The sequence below is a fragment of the Aotus nancymaae genome, unplaced genomic scaffold, assembly GCF_030222135.1.
Source record: "Aotus nancymaae isolate 86718 unplaced genomic scaffold, 86718_ANA_hifiasm-v0.15.2.pri h1tg000039l, whole genome shotgun sequence".
NCBI classification, from domain to species: domain Eukaryota; kingdom Metazoa; phylum Chordata; class Mammalia; order Primates; family Aotidae; genus Aotus; species Aotus nancymaae.
In genome coordinates, this window is record NW_026988453.1 from 14,149,735 (window position 1) to 14,163,119 (window position 13,385).

Here is a 13,385-nt window from a genome sequence, read left to right on the forward strand (position 1 = left end):
TCCTTATCTCCAGAAGCAGAAAACTGAAGCCGTACCCACTCAACGTGACAGAGGACAGAGTTCTTTCAGGGATGAAAGAGCAGCTGAAATTTATGACTCCACAAGTGCAAGAGTGTCAAAATCTCTGTATGCTCTATAAATCTTTCCATATCCCTGATCCATCATTAAGAGTGCATGGGAGAAACTGATGGGACTATTGTCATCCCATGTTTTAGCCCAAGCAAGTTAACTGCCTGTTAAAATGAATGTAAGAATGTTCAGTGTTACTACGATGTATCACCTACAATATTCGGTTTTCAACCAAAAATTACTAACCATGCAAAGAAACAGGAAAGCATGACCCATACTCAGAATGAAAGGAACTCAATAGACAGTGACTCCAAGTGCTGTGTGTCAGGAGTCCCCACCTCCTGGGCCGTGGACCAATACCAGTCTGTGGCCTGATAAGAACCCGACCACACAGCAGGAGGTAAGCTATGGGTCAGTGAGCATTACCACCTGAGCTCGGCCTCCTGTCAGGTCAGCAGTGGTATTAGATACTCCCTGGAGGATGAAACCTATTGTGAACTGTGCACGCAAGGCACCTAGGTTGTGCTCCTTACTAGAATCTAACTAATGCCTGGTGATCTGAAGTGGAATAGTTTCATCACAAAACCATCCCCCGCCCCCAGGCAAAAATTGTTTTCAACAGAACCCATCCCTGGTGCCAAAAGGTCTGCGGACTTCTGCTGAATATAGAAGTCAAAGATTTCAAAGCAGCTATTATAAAGAATTAAAATGTGTCAATATATGAACAGATGGAGAATCTCAACACACAGTGGAAATTATTTTCTGAAAAGAACAAATGGAAATTATCTAGAGTGAAAAGTAAAGTGATAGAAATAAAAAGTTCACTACATGGACTCACGTCTCATTTGAGATGTCAGTAAAAGAGGCTGTGAACTAAAAAGAGATCAAAATAAACCATCGAACATGAAGAACAAAGAGTAAAAAGACTGAACCATTTCAGAAACCTGTGACACAAGGTAAATGTGGTCTCAGAATACAGAGGGGAGAGGAAGGAACAGGAAAAATATCTGACGAATAATGAATGAAAATTTCCCAAATTTGGTGAAAAATATTAACTTACAAATCTAATGAGCTCAACAAAACCCAAGCAGGATAAATACAAAGAAAACCACAGCTAGTTAGCACGTTGGAGTCAAACTGCTAAAAATCAAAGACAAAGAAAAACCCTAAAAGCATATCTGTTTTCTGGTTTTCTTATTGTATGTGGTAGAAAAGAAAATCCAAGATCAATCCCTTTGGTAATGGTTGGAAATAAAAATCCCATACATTCCTTTTAAATCTGGCTCTCAAAAGACCTACTGATTGCCTTGCACTCTTTCTGTCTCTATTTCTGTTCTGTTTGATGTGACCATCACCTACTTTTAAGACTGCTCTGTGCATCCCATGACAGCTACTCCTTTGAACCTATCTATATCAGTCAGTTCAAGTTGCTATAACAGAATACTGTAGATTGGATGGCTTAAGCAACAGCCGTTCATTCCTCACAGTTCTGGAGGCTGGGAAGTCCAAGGTCACCATGCTGGGAGATTCACGTCCTAGTGAGGCTCCTCCTTCCGGCTCGTAGCTGCCTGTGTCCTCCCACGACGGAGAGAGAAAAGAGCTCTGCTCTCTCTTCCTCTTCTTATAAGGACACTAATCTCATAACGAAGACACTACCCTCATGATCTAACCCAAACCTGAATACCTGCCCAAAGCCCCGCCTCCAAATACCAGCACATGGGGGGTTAAGGCCACCACGCAAGAATCTGGGCAGGGTGGAACACACACACTTAATCCGTAACAATCTCACTGGTCCTTTTAAAGCAATGAAAGCAATCTGAATTGTTCAGTAACTTTTGACAGAGTTTTGGTTAAGCCCTTAGCATTAAAAGAATAAACAAACCCTTGAATTTGTAAGGTAAAGCAAACGTTTGAGCAACGAGATACGTTCAAGGATTTCAGTTTAGGAAGAGGGATGGAGGAAATGATGCTGTCTAACCCACTGCTTTTAAGCAGCTGTTAAACATTCCGGAATGTTTCTTCACCGGCACCATTTTTCCTTTCCTTCTGTTATCTCCTTCTGAGTCACTGCTTTGGGGCTGGAATAAGAATACAGTTTAACATATTGTTCAAATAGCCATAGGAGGAGAGAGATATAGAATATTCTATGCCCTTCTAGGGTGTTAGACTGAGTTAGCATCTTTTAACCCATAGGCCTCACTGACATGGCACTTGCCAATCTATTTCTCCTTTACTTAGCAGAAAAGACTCATCTCTTAGCAAGGGCCAGATGCTAGCACAAAATAAACTTATTTAATTGAACTTGTCCTTTTATTTCCAAGACTGATTTAATTGTGGTAGCCACGCGGGGCGCAGTAACTCACGCCAGTACTTCAGGAGGCCGAGCCGGGCGGATCACCTGAGGTCAGGAGTTCAAGACCAGCCTGACCAACACGGTGAAACCCCGTCTCTACTAAAAAATACCAAAATTAGCCGAGCATGGTTGGGGGTGCCTGTAATCCCAGCTACTTGGGAGGCTGAGGCAGGAGAATCACTTAAACCCGGGAGGCAGAGGTTGCAGTGTGCTGAGATCACACCATTGCACTCCAGCCTAGGCAACAGGGCAAGACTCTGTCTAAAAAAAAAAACAAAAAAAAACTGTGGTAGCCTAGGCTGACACATGAACAAAATTGAAGCAATTCAAACCTGGAAATAAATTGCACCCATTTACTGAACTTGAATACTACATTTTAGCTGCACTTCAGATAAATTTAAAGGATTTTCAAAGTACTTTACCGCTTCAAATTGGAAGTGAATGTGTAGCTAGTTTTTATAAAACAACTGAGTAAATTTGGGCGTGAAAATATTCTCCAAGACGTCCTGAAGTGAAGTAACACTCATACGGTGGAGTTTCTGTTGCTGGAGAAGTGAAGGCAGTGATTTCGCCCTGGACAGATGGAATATCTCTAGGAGGAATGGACGTTCTGTTTTTGCTTTTTAAAGAAATTACCCCCGTTAACATAGTGACAAATGGCCTGCTGTGAGGGAAGAACAACGGTGGAAAAATCAAGGGAAAGGGCCCTGTCGGAGCGCTTTCAGGCCAGCCACGGTAGGATGGCATTCCCCTGGAGCACGGTCAGCACATCTCAGCAGAGCCGCTCTCCGGTCCGAGTTTGGCGGCTCTCGCTTTCATTTGTAACTCTAATCACATGTTCATTTGTTCGGCAGTTTCTTCTTGGCATCTCCTAATTATTGACACAAGAGACAAATTGGTCAAACTTGTGGCTAACATTGGGATGCTCTGTACCTGACAGGACTTTGAAAAGTTTATCTTTTACTGCCTAGAGCTGTAAGACTCTATCCAAAAGTGGGCAAGTGAGATGTTTAACACGCAGAGGGTGGAGATGGGGTTTTCCAACACTTGAAATGCACAAGAGAACAAAAAAGCACGTATCCTTCTACTTCCCGTTTAGGCTCATTTATTTTTCTTAATACATTTTACGCATTTGAAATATGAGGAGAAAATTACTTTACTTTGGATCTCTGTAAATTTCAAACTTCTTTAGCTGTAATACAGAGGAAGTCGGACAGCTGGTCCCGATGGTTACCTGTCTGTCAATCCGATTTCGCTCTCCATGTTGAAACAAACTTGACAGGCCTGTCGGACCAGTAGCCTCCTCAGCTTGGCTCCGCTTTCTGTCTACAGAGCTCCCTTCTCACCTGCCCAAGCGTTTGAAACCTTTTCCATCTGCCCCAACACCCCAAATTCTAGACGGTAGTTTCTTTCCCGTCTCCCTCGCCAGAGTGGGGAGAAAAGGCTTATCTCCCACCTTGTTCTAAGAGGCCTGACCACGTGCTCACCTAGAGGATAAAGCAGTCTCAAAGCCTGCCTGTTAACTACACTGTATAAAAGGAACCAAATAGCATTTTTAAATTAAACTCAGGAAATTATTTAGTACTTGAATCTGGAGCATGTGCCTCTGGGTTCATTGAGCCAATACCTGGGTAAACGAGAGAAAAGTTGCATTTTTAGGTTAGAGAAGAGTGGTTTTTGTTATATGAAGGTTTTTCAACTCTATTAGAAAAGCTTCTGGCCGGGCACGGTGCTCATCCCCGTAATCCCAGCAGAGCGCAAGGTCGGGAGATCATGACCATTCTGGCCAACATGGTAAAACCCCATCTCTACTAAAAATGCAAAACACTAGCCCAGTGTGGTAGAGCATGCCTGTAGTCCCATCTACTAGGGAGGCTGAGGCAGGGGGATCGCTTGAACCTGGGAGGCAGAGATTGCAGTGAGCTGAGATCGTGCCACTGCACTCTAGCCTGGTGACAAAGCAAGACTCCGTCTCAAAAAAAAGAAAAAAGAAAAGAAAAGCTTCTGCATGGAGGTCAGAATTTCTACAAACTGTTAAATTTCACTTACAAAGTAAATCCATCTCCCCAAGAAGTATATAAATAGGTTACCCCAAGGATCAGGCCCACGTTTCACAGCCGCTTACAGGATCTGAGCCTGCACAGTCACGCAACGTGGAGTGCATGGCAGCAGTGTAAACAGCCGTGTGACTCCTTCAGGACAGCTGAACGACCCGTAGACGGTCACACAATTCAGTTTTCATTTTGTGAGAAATCTGTTTATCTAAATGAGAGACGAACGGCTGGAAAAACTCTTCAAAACCGGCTTGATCCAGTGGTTTCCAAACCTGAGTAATTATAAAAATTATCTGGGAGTTTGTGAAAATGCTGATTTCTAAGTCTCACCTCATCTACTTGAGTCAGCAAGTAGAGCTCTGATATTTATGTCATTTTAAAAACTCCCTGGGGCCGGGCGAGGTGGCTCATGTCTGTAATCCCAGCATTTTAGGAGGCTGAGGCAGGTGGATTGTTTGAGCCCAGGAGTACAAGACAAGCCTGAATAACATGGTGAAACCCCGTCTCTACAAAAACTACAAAAATTAGCCAGGTGTTGTGGCACACACCTGTAGTCCCAGCCACGCAGGAGGCTGAGGCAAGAGGATGGCTTGATCCCAGGAGTCAAAGGTTGCAGTGAGCAGCAATCATCCCGCCGCACTCCAGCCTGAGTGAAAGAGTGAAACTCTGTCTCAGAATAAAATAACAACAAAACTCCCTGGGTGCTCAGTGGGCAGCTAGGTTTCGGGGATCTATGATTTTCTCATTTCTTCTTCTATAGAATAAAATTATTATTAAACTACAATGATAATATATCACGTTATAGATGAGTATCTACAGAACTTAGTGGTTTTGCATAATGACCAAAATAATGTCGGCAAAGTCAGAAAAGTTTCCTGGAATTATTCATGGATTCATGGCTGTGCCCAAAGCCAGCCTGATTCTGGAGGGCCTTCTCTGCTTAGTCGCCCTTCCGCTCACCACCGTCCCCTTCATCTGAAAACAATTACTCTTATTCCCTAATAAAATTTGTATTGTTATTTGTTAGATTATACAAACAGTGTATGCATGGCAAAAAATAAAATAAAATAAACAACTCAAAGTAAAGGAAACAAAAGGTATAAATTATTTCAAACTCTATTACGTTTCGATAACTCCCATTCATTTGGGACCCATTCTTTCATAAACATCTTTGTGCATATGTTTAAATGTATAGTCATATATATATATTTAAATGGAGTCTCTCTCTCTGTCACCCAAGCTGGAGTACAGTGGCACAATCTCAGCTCGCTGCAACCTCTGCCTCTCAGGTTCAAGCAATTCTCCTGTCTCAGCCTCCCAAGTAGCTGGGATTGCAGGCGCCCACTATTATGCCTGGCTAATTTTTATGTTTTTAGTAGAGATCGGGTTTCACCATGTTGGCCGGGCTGGTCTTGAACTCCTGGACTCAAGCGACTCCCTCAGCCTCTCAAACTGTCGGGATTACGGGCACGAGCCACCATGCTCAGCCTGATGTATATTTATGTAACTGTTGTAGGTTATTATCAACCCCAGCCCCTACCCCCACATCCATGAGTAGAGTGTACTTCCCTATCCCTTGACTTCGTCACTTGCTTTGGCCAATGAAGGAGGAAGTTGACCATGTCCTGGTCTCATAGATGTCCCTCACGTTTCCACTTGACCTTTTGAGTTTCTGCCATTCCATGTGAAGAGCCCAGAAGACAGCCTGCTGATACCAGGAAGAGGATGAGAGCCGCATCCAGCAAAGCCTTCCCTGCAGGCCCAGCCAAACTTTCACTGATGTGGAAGCTGACTAAATATACATTGTTCGATGGCACTGAGAGTCTGCAGATCTTTGTGACATAATACCTAAGCAATAAACAACTTTTTTTTATTTTTTTTTTGGGACAGAGTCGCACTCTGTCACCCAGGTTGGAGCACAGCGGTGCAACCTCGGCTCACAGCAGCTTTGCCTCCTGGGTTGAAGCGATTCTTCGGCTTCAGGCTCCCAAGTAGCTGGAATTACAGGCATGCACCACCACGCCTGGCTAAGTTTTTGTATTTTTAGTAGAAATGGGGTTTCACAATATTGGCCAGGCTGGTCTCAAACTCCTGACCTCAGCTGATTCGCCCACCTCAGCCTCCCAAAGTGCTGGAATTACAGGCATGAGCCACCACACCCAGCCAAAAAAGCTTCTTAAAAATCATAAATTGCATTATATTGTTCAGGCATACACGGTTGTGTTGCATGAATACCATATTTTTGTAAGTTTTTGTGGTTGATTTTTGTTTTCTGCTACATCTTTCCCATTCTCCTTACCATAACCTCCCTCCGATCCCCATGCAGCCAATGTTACCAATCTGGATTATATCTTCCCATACTTTTAAGCACAGTCATATGGCCACACACATAGAAATATCTACATAAAGGAAGGCCATCATTGTTTGTTCTATGAAAATAGAATAACATAATAATTATGATGTCATGAAAGACAAGTATGATCAGATACCTACACATACATATGCATACACATTTACATATATACATACATACATATGATGGAGGGATGCAGACCTCTCTCAGGGTGAAAAAAGGCTTTCCTGAGGGGCCGATACTTAAGCTGAGCCATAAGAATGGTGTTATGGGCTCAACTCTGTCCTCCAAAAATTCATAAGTTGAGATTCTGACCTCCATCCGCTCAGAATGTGACTGTTGTTGGAGACAGTGTCTTTAAAGAGGTAATCAAGTTAACCTGAGTTCATTTGGGTGGGCCCTAATCTAATAAGACTGGTGTCCTTATAGGAAGAGGAACTTTGGACAAACACACAGAGGGAAGACCATGTGAAGGCCCAGGGAGAAGACGGCCGCCTATAAGCCAAGGAGGGAGGCCTCAGAGGAAACCAACCCTACTGACACCTTGGTCTCAGACTTCTGGCCTCCAGAGTTGTGAGGAAATGGATTTCTGTTGTTCAAGCCATCTAGTCAGTGGCACTTTATCACAGCAGCCCTGGGAAACTAATATAGATCGACAGGAGTGTTCCATGACCAGGAGATAAGGAGAAGGGTACGCACACATTGCTGGTGGAAATGGGCATTTTAACAGCCTTTTTTGATAGCAATTTGGCAATAGCTGTGAAAAACTTGTTTCCAGTTCTTTTGTCACTACAATGCAATTTAAAAAACACTTATATATTTATCCTCAGTTGCTGAATGGGCTTTTATTTCTATGAACAGATTCCCAAGAGTGAAATTGCTGGCATGAGATCTTGTTTAAAAAAAAATGCTTTTCTTGTGGGTTTCCCCAGAGTCCTGTTGTTCCTATGATTACACTATAAAACTGCTGATCTCAGAACACTTCATTTCCTAAAGCTCAAGCTGTATATTAAGTATAAAAATCAGTTCGAAAAATCACTCTCATCAAAATAAGAGGTAGCAAAATTCTATAACTATGCAGATTATATTAGTTTTCTATCACCGCATAAAATTACACAAACTTATGGGCTTAAAACAACACACTTTCATTATTTCGGTAATAATAAGTCTGGACTAAGTCTGGAGTCTGGGAAGGGCTGGGCTAGGTCCTCCTCAAGGCCGCAATCAAGGTGTTCTCTGGGCTGTGTTCTCATCTGGAGGCTCAACTAGGGGAATCATTCAAGTGGTTGGCAGAATTCATTTCTTTGCAGTTGTAAGGCTGAGGGTCCAGCTTCTTGCTGGCTGGAGGCTGGAGGTAACCTGCATGACCTTATCATATAGGTTTCCCCAATCTGCCATTTACTTCATCAAGCTAGCAAGGAGAGTCTGTAAAGTGAGTCTGTTAGCAAGACAGAGACTTACACGACATAATCACAGAAGTGACACCCCATCAGCTTGTCATATTCTATTGGTTAAAAGTAAGTCACAAGTCCTGTCTATGTTCACAGGAAGGGGATTACACAATGACATGAATACTAGAAGGCAGAGAACATGAGGGCCACCTTACAGTCTGTCTGCCACACAGATTTAAAATCTTCCTTGTCTGTGGCTAGGTGTGGTAGTTCATGCCCATAATCCCAGCACTTGGGGAGGCCAAGACAGGTGGATCACCTGAGGTCAGGAGTTTGAGACCAGCCTGGCCAACATAGTGAAACCTCATCTCTACTCAAAGTACAAAAATTTGCCTGGCATGGCAGTACATATCTGTAATCCCAGCAATTGGGTTTGGTATTCAGGTATTCAGGTTTGGGTTAGATCATGAGGGTAGTGTCTTCGTTATGAGATTGGTGTCCTTATAAGAAGAGGAAGAGAGAGCAGAGCTCTTTTCTCTCTCCGTCGTGGGAGGACACAGGCAGCTACGAGCCGGAAGGAGGAGCCTCACTAGGACGTGAATCTCCCAGCATGGTGACCTTGGACTTCCCAGCCTCCAGAACTGTGAGGAATGAACGGCTGTTGCTTAAGCCATCCAATCTACAGTATTCTGTTACAGCAACTTGAACTGACTGATACAGATAGGTTCAAAGGAGTAGCTGTCATGGGATGCACAGAGCAGTCTTAAAAGTAGGTGATGGTCACATCAAACAGAACAGAAATAGAGACAGAAAGAGTGCAAGGCAATCAGTAGGTCTTTTGAGAGCCAGATTTAAAAGGAATGTATGGGATTTTTATTTCCAACCATTACCAAAGGGATTGATCTTGGATTTTCTTTTCTACCACATACAATAAGAAAACCAGAACACAGATATGCTTTTAGGGTTTTTCTTTGTCTTTGATTTTTAGCAGTTTGACTCCAGTGTGCTGACTAGCTGCGGTTCTCTTTGTATTTATCCTATTTAGCTAGGGATAGTTGCAAGTGTGTATGTGTATATTATTTATTTACTGTTTGATTTTAGTCCGCTCTGTTGTCCAGGCTGGAGTGCAGTGGCACAACTTTGTTTTGTTTTGTTTTGTTTTTTTGAGCCAGAGTCTCACTCTGTCGCACAGCATGGAGTGCAGTGGCGCAATCTGGGCTCACTGCAACCTCCACGTCCCCAGTTCAAGTGATTATTTCCTGCCTCAGCTTCTCTAGTAGCTGGGATTACAGGTGTGCACCACCATGCCCAGTTAACTTTTGTATTTGTAGTAGAGACGGGGATTTGCCATGTTGGCCAGGCTGGTCTCCTGACCCACCTGCCTTGGCCTCTCGAAGTGCTGGGATTACAAGCATGAGCCACTGCATCCAGCCTTTTTTTCCTTTTTCTTTTTTTTTTTTTTTGAGATGACTCTTGCTTTATCCCCAGGCTGGGGTGCAGTGGTGTGATTGTAGCTCACTGCAGTCTCAACCTCCAAGGCTCAAGCAATCCTTCTGCCTCACCCTTCGAAGTAGCTGGGATTTTTTTTTTTTTTTTTGAGACAGAGTCTGGCTCTGTAGCCCAGGCTGGAGTGCAGTGCTGTGATTTCGGCTCTCTGCAGCCTCCGCCTCCCGGGTTCAGGCGAATCTCCTGCCTCAGCCTCCCAAGTAGCTGGAATTACAGGTGCCAGCCACCATGCCCAGTTAATTTTTGTGTTTTAGTACAAACCGGGTTTCACTGTGTTGACCAGGCTGGGATCAAGTAGCTGGGATTACAGGTGCAAGCCAGGACACTCAGCTCAAAGTTAGTTTCTGCTACTATTTAAGGAACAATTCAAGTGTCAGATACGTCAGTTTTGTCCCAAGCCCTATGTATGTTACGGACCAAGGATATAATAGGAAGTATTATTGCTTGAACAACTAAAATAGTGCAAAAACTCCATTCTCCAAGTCACTACTTCATATAGTCTTATGATGTGACTTGTAAAGATTCTGTTGCCTACTCTTGGGTTTTCACTTTTTAAACACCTTATATTTTAAATGTATGAGAAAATGAAGAACTCTCATAACACATTTAAAAAAAAAGAAGAAGACAATCTGCCTGCTTCTTCCTCCCCAGACCAGATCAGAGCCGTAACTACTGAGAGAAGAGAGTGAAGGGCGCCGCATGAAGGCCAAGTCCTGAGAGCCACAAATTTGGTTTATGATGAATGGAATGACATGGATCTGACAACCAAAATAATGGAATAAGATCGAGGTGTAGCTAGGAGAGCCCTATATGCAGGGGTGGTGGGGAGGTGGTGGTGTGTGTGCGTGCATGTGTGTGAGGTGTGCCAAAGAGGACAACAGTTACTTTTTTTCATGCCTGTAATCCCAACACTTTGGGAGGCAGAGGTGGAAGGATCATTTGAGTCCAGGAGTTTGGGACCAGCCTAGGCAACATAGCAATACCTATCTCTACAAAAAAATTTTTAAATTAGCAGAGCGTGGTAACGCATGCCTGTAGTCCCAGCTACTGGGTAAGCTGAGGCAGGAGAATCACTTGAGGTTAGGAGTTTAAGTCTGCATCAAACCATCATCATGCCACTGTACTCCAGCCTGAGCAATACAGCAGGACCCTGTCAATCAACTGTTCTTCTTTATACCCTAATAAGATTCTCCAGGGGACCCATTTATTTGTATTATTATCTGCAGGATTATTCCGATCTAAAGAAGAGACTGTAAGGCCGGTGCCTCCTTGGGAGCCGAATGGACATGCCCTTCTCTCTCCGTGCCTAAAAACTACATCATCATACTGAGCACATTGCTCAGCATTTGCCCTCTCCACGCAGGCTCCCCTTGCCCATGTCCGCATTCCAATCTCAGTCCTGCACCTGCCATAAATTTTGAAAAGGCCTGCCAAGAGCCTGCCCTATGGTAGCTCCCCCGTACATCCTCGGCCAGCCCCTCGTCCGTGCTCAATCCCTTCATACCCAATGGAAATGCCCCCGCTTTGTTCACCTCGCCCGTCCCCAGTCTTTTAACACCCAATAGAACTACCTTGTCTTTGTTTCCTCCGCAGTCAATCAGCCACTTCTACTCCCTATAAAACCCCACGCCCCAAGAAGAGAAGCGCGACTTCTCTGGCCCCTTCTCGGACCATAGAACCTCGCCCGGGAGCCGAATAAATTGGCTTTTAATTTCCTCACTCCGGTCTCTGTTTCCTCATTGAGCTGGGCGGAAAGTCTAACAGAGACCACTGTACAGATTCAGATTGTCATCTCCTTGGTCAATGCTGGAGAAGCTTTGATGTGATTTTTAATGTCTATATTTAATACTACTAACAATAATTAAAATAATACTGATGATAATTAACATTAATGACTGTTTCTGTCATTAACGTCTAAATGCCAAGTTTATAGATTATTCTACACATTACGTTTAGATTACTGTTTCCAATCTCTAGAAAGTATTTTAGGAGCCTCCTAATCTCATGAGCAGCAAGTTTCTGAAACATTTTATTTTTTAGGATTATTTCCACAAATCAATGTGTCACTTTGTTTCCATTTTAGTGGTTGATACATCTAATTTTATCCCCAAATCTTCAGATTACCTGATAATTTGGATCCCAGAAATCTCTACAGACTGGTTTTTTTTTTTTAAGATGGAGTTTCACTCTTGTTGTCCAAGCTGGCATGCAATGGCATGATCTTGGCTCACCACAACCTCCACCTCCCGGGTTCAAGCGATTCTTCTGCCTCAACCTCCCGAGTAGCTGAGATTACAGGCATGTGACACCACGCCCGGCTAATTTTGCATTTTTAGCAGAGTCGGGGGTTCTCCATGTTGGTCAGGCTGGTCTCAAACTCCTGACTTCCAGTGATCCTCGACCTCCCAAAGTGTTGGGATTACAGGCGTGAGCCCCTGAGCCCAACGTTCTACAGACTGAGTTTAATGAATATATTCCTTAAAAGTCTTTTTAAGGGTTGGGCGTGGTGGCTCATGCCTATAATCCCAGCACTTTGGGAGGCTGAGGTGGGTGGATCATGAGGTCAGGAGTTCAAGACCAGCCTGACCAACATGGTGAAACCCGGTCTCAATTAAAATAAATGAATAAAGAAATAAATAAATTTTTAGAATTACATTTAGACAGAAAAGAGATTGTGAATTCTACCTTAATAATTTGTGAAACCAAGAAGAGAATGTGGCAAGGCACAGGGGCTCATACCTGTAATCCCAGCACTTTGGGAGGCCAAGGCAGGCAGATCACAAGGTCAGGAGATGGAGACCATCCTGACCAACACGGTGAAACCCCCGTCTCTACTAAAAATACAAAAATTAGCTAGGTGTGGTGGCACGTGCCTGTAATCCCAGCTACTCGGGAGGCTGAGGCAGGAGAATCACTTGAACCTGGGAGGCGGAGGTTGCAGTGAGCCGAGATCACACCACTGCACTCCAGCCTGGTGACAGGGCCAGACAAAAAAAAAACACAGCATATTTAGGCAGACCTGAAATGTAAACTTTAAACTTTTCACTGTCTAGTCTTTTTATTTAGCCAAACAAATTCTTATAAACTCATATAACAGGAAGAAATTTAGCATAACTGCTAACTTGCCTGTTTAAAAGACCGTATAAATATTAAATATAATTATTCTAGATGAGTAAATCTATATTATTGTGAACCTTGAACATTTAAGACAGGTCTCAGTTAACTTATAAAGTTTATTTTGCCAAGGTTGAGGACGCTTACTCATAACGCACGTCAGGGGGTTCTGGTGACATTGCCCAAGACGGTCATAGCACATGTTTGGTTTTACATATTTTAGAGAGATGTGAGATATCAATCTTCGTATGTAAGACGAACATTGGTTTGGTCCAGAAAAGGCGGGATAACTCAAAGCAAAGCAAAGGCAGAACTTGAAGCAGGAAGGGGGCTTCCAGGCCATAGGCAGATAAGAGACAAATGGTTGCATCCTTTTGAGTTTCTGATTAGCACTTCCAAAGGAGGCAATCAGGTATGCATCTCAGTGAGCGGAGGGGTGACTTTAAATAGAATGGGAGGCAGGTTTGCTCTAAGCAGTTCCCAGCTTGACTCTTCCCTTTAGCTTAGTGATTTTGGAGCCCCAAGCTTTATTTTCCTTTCAATTA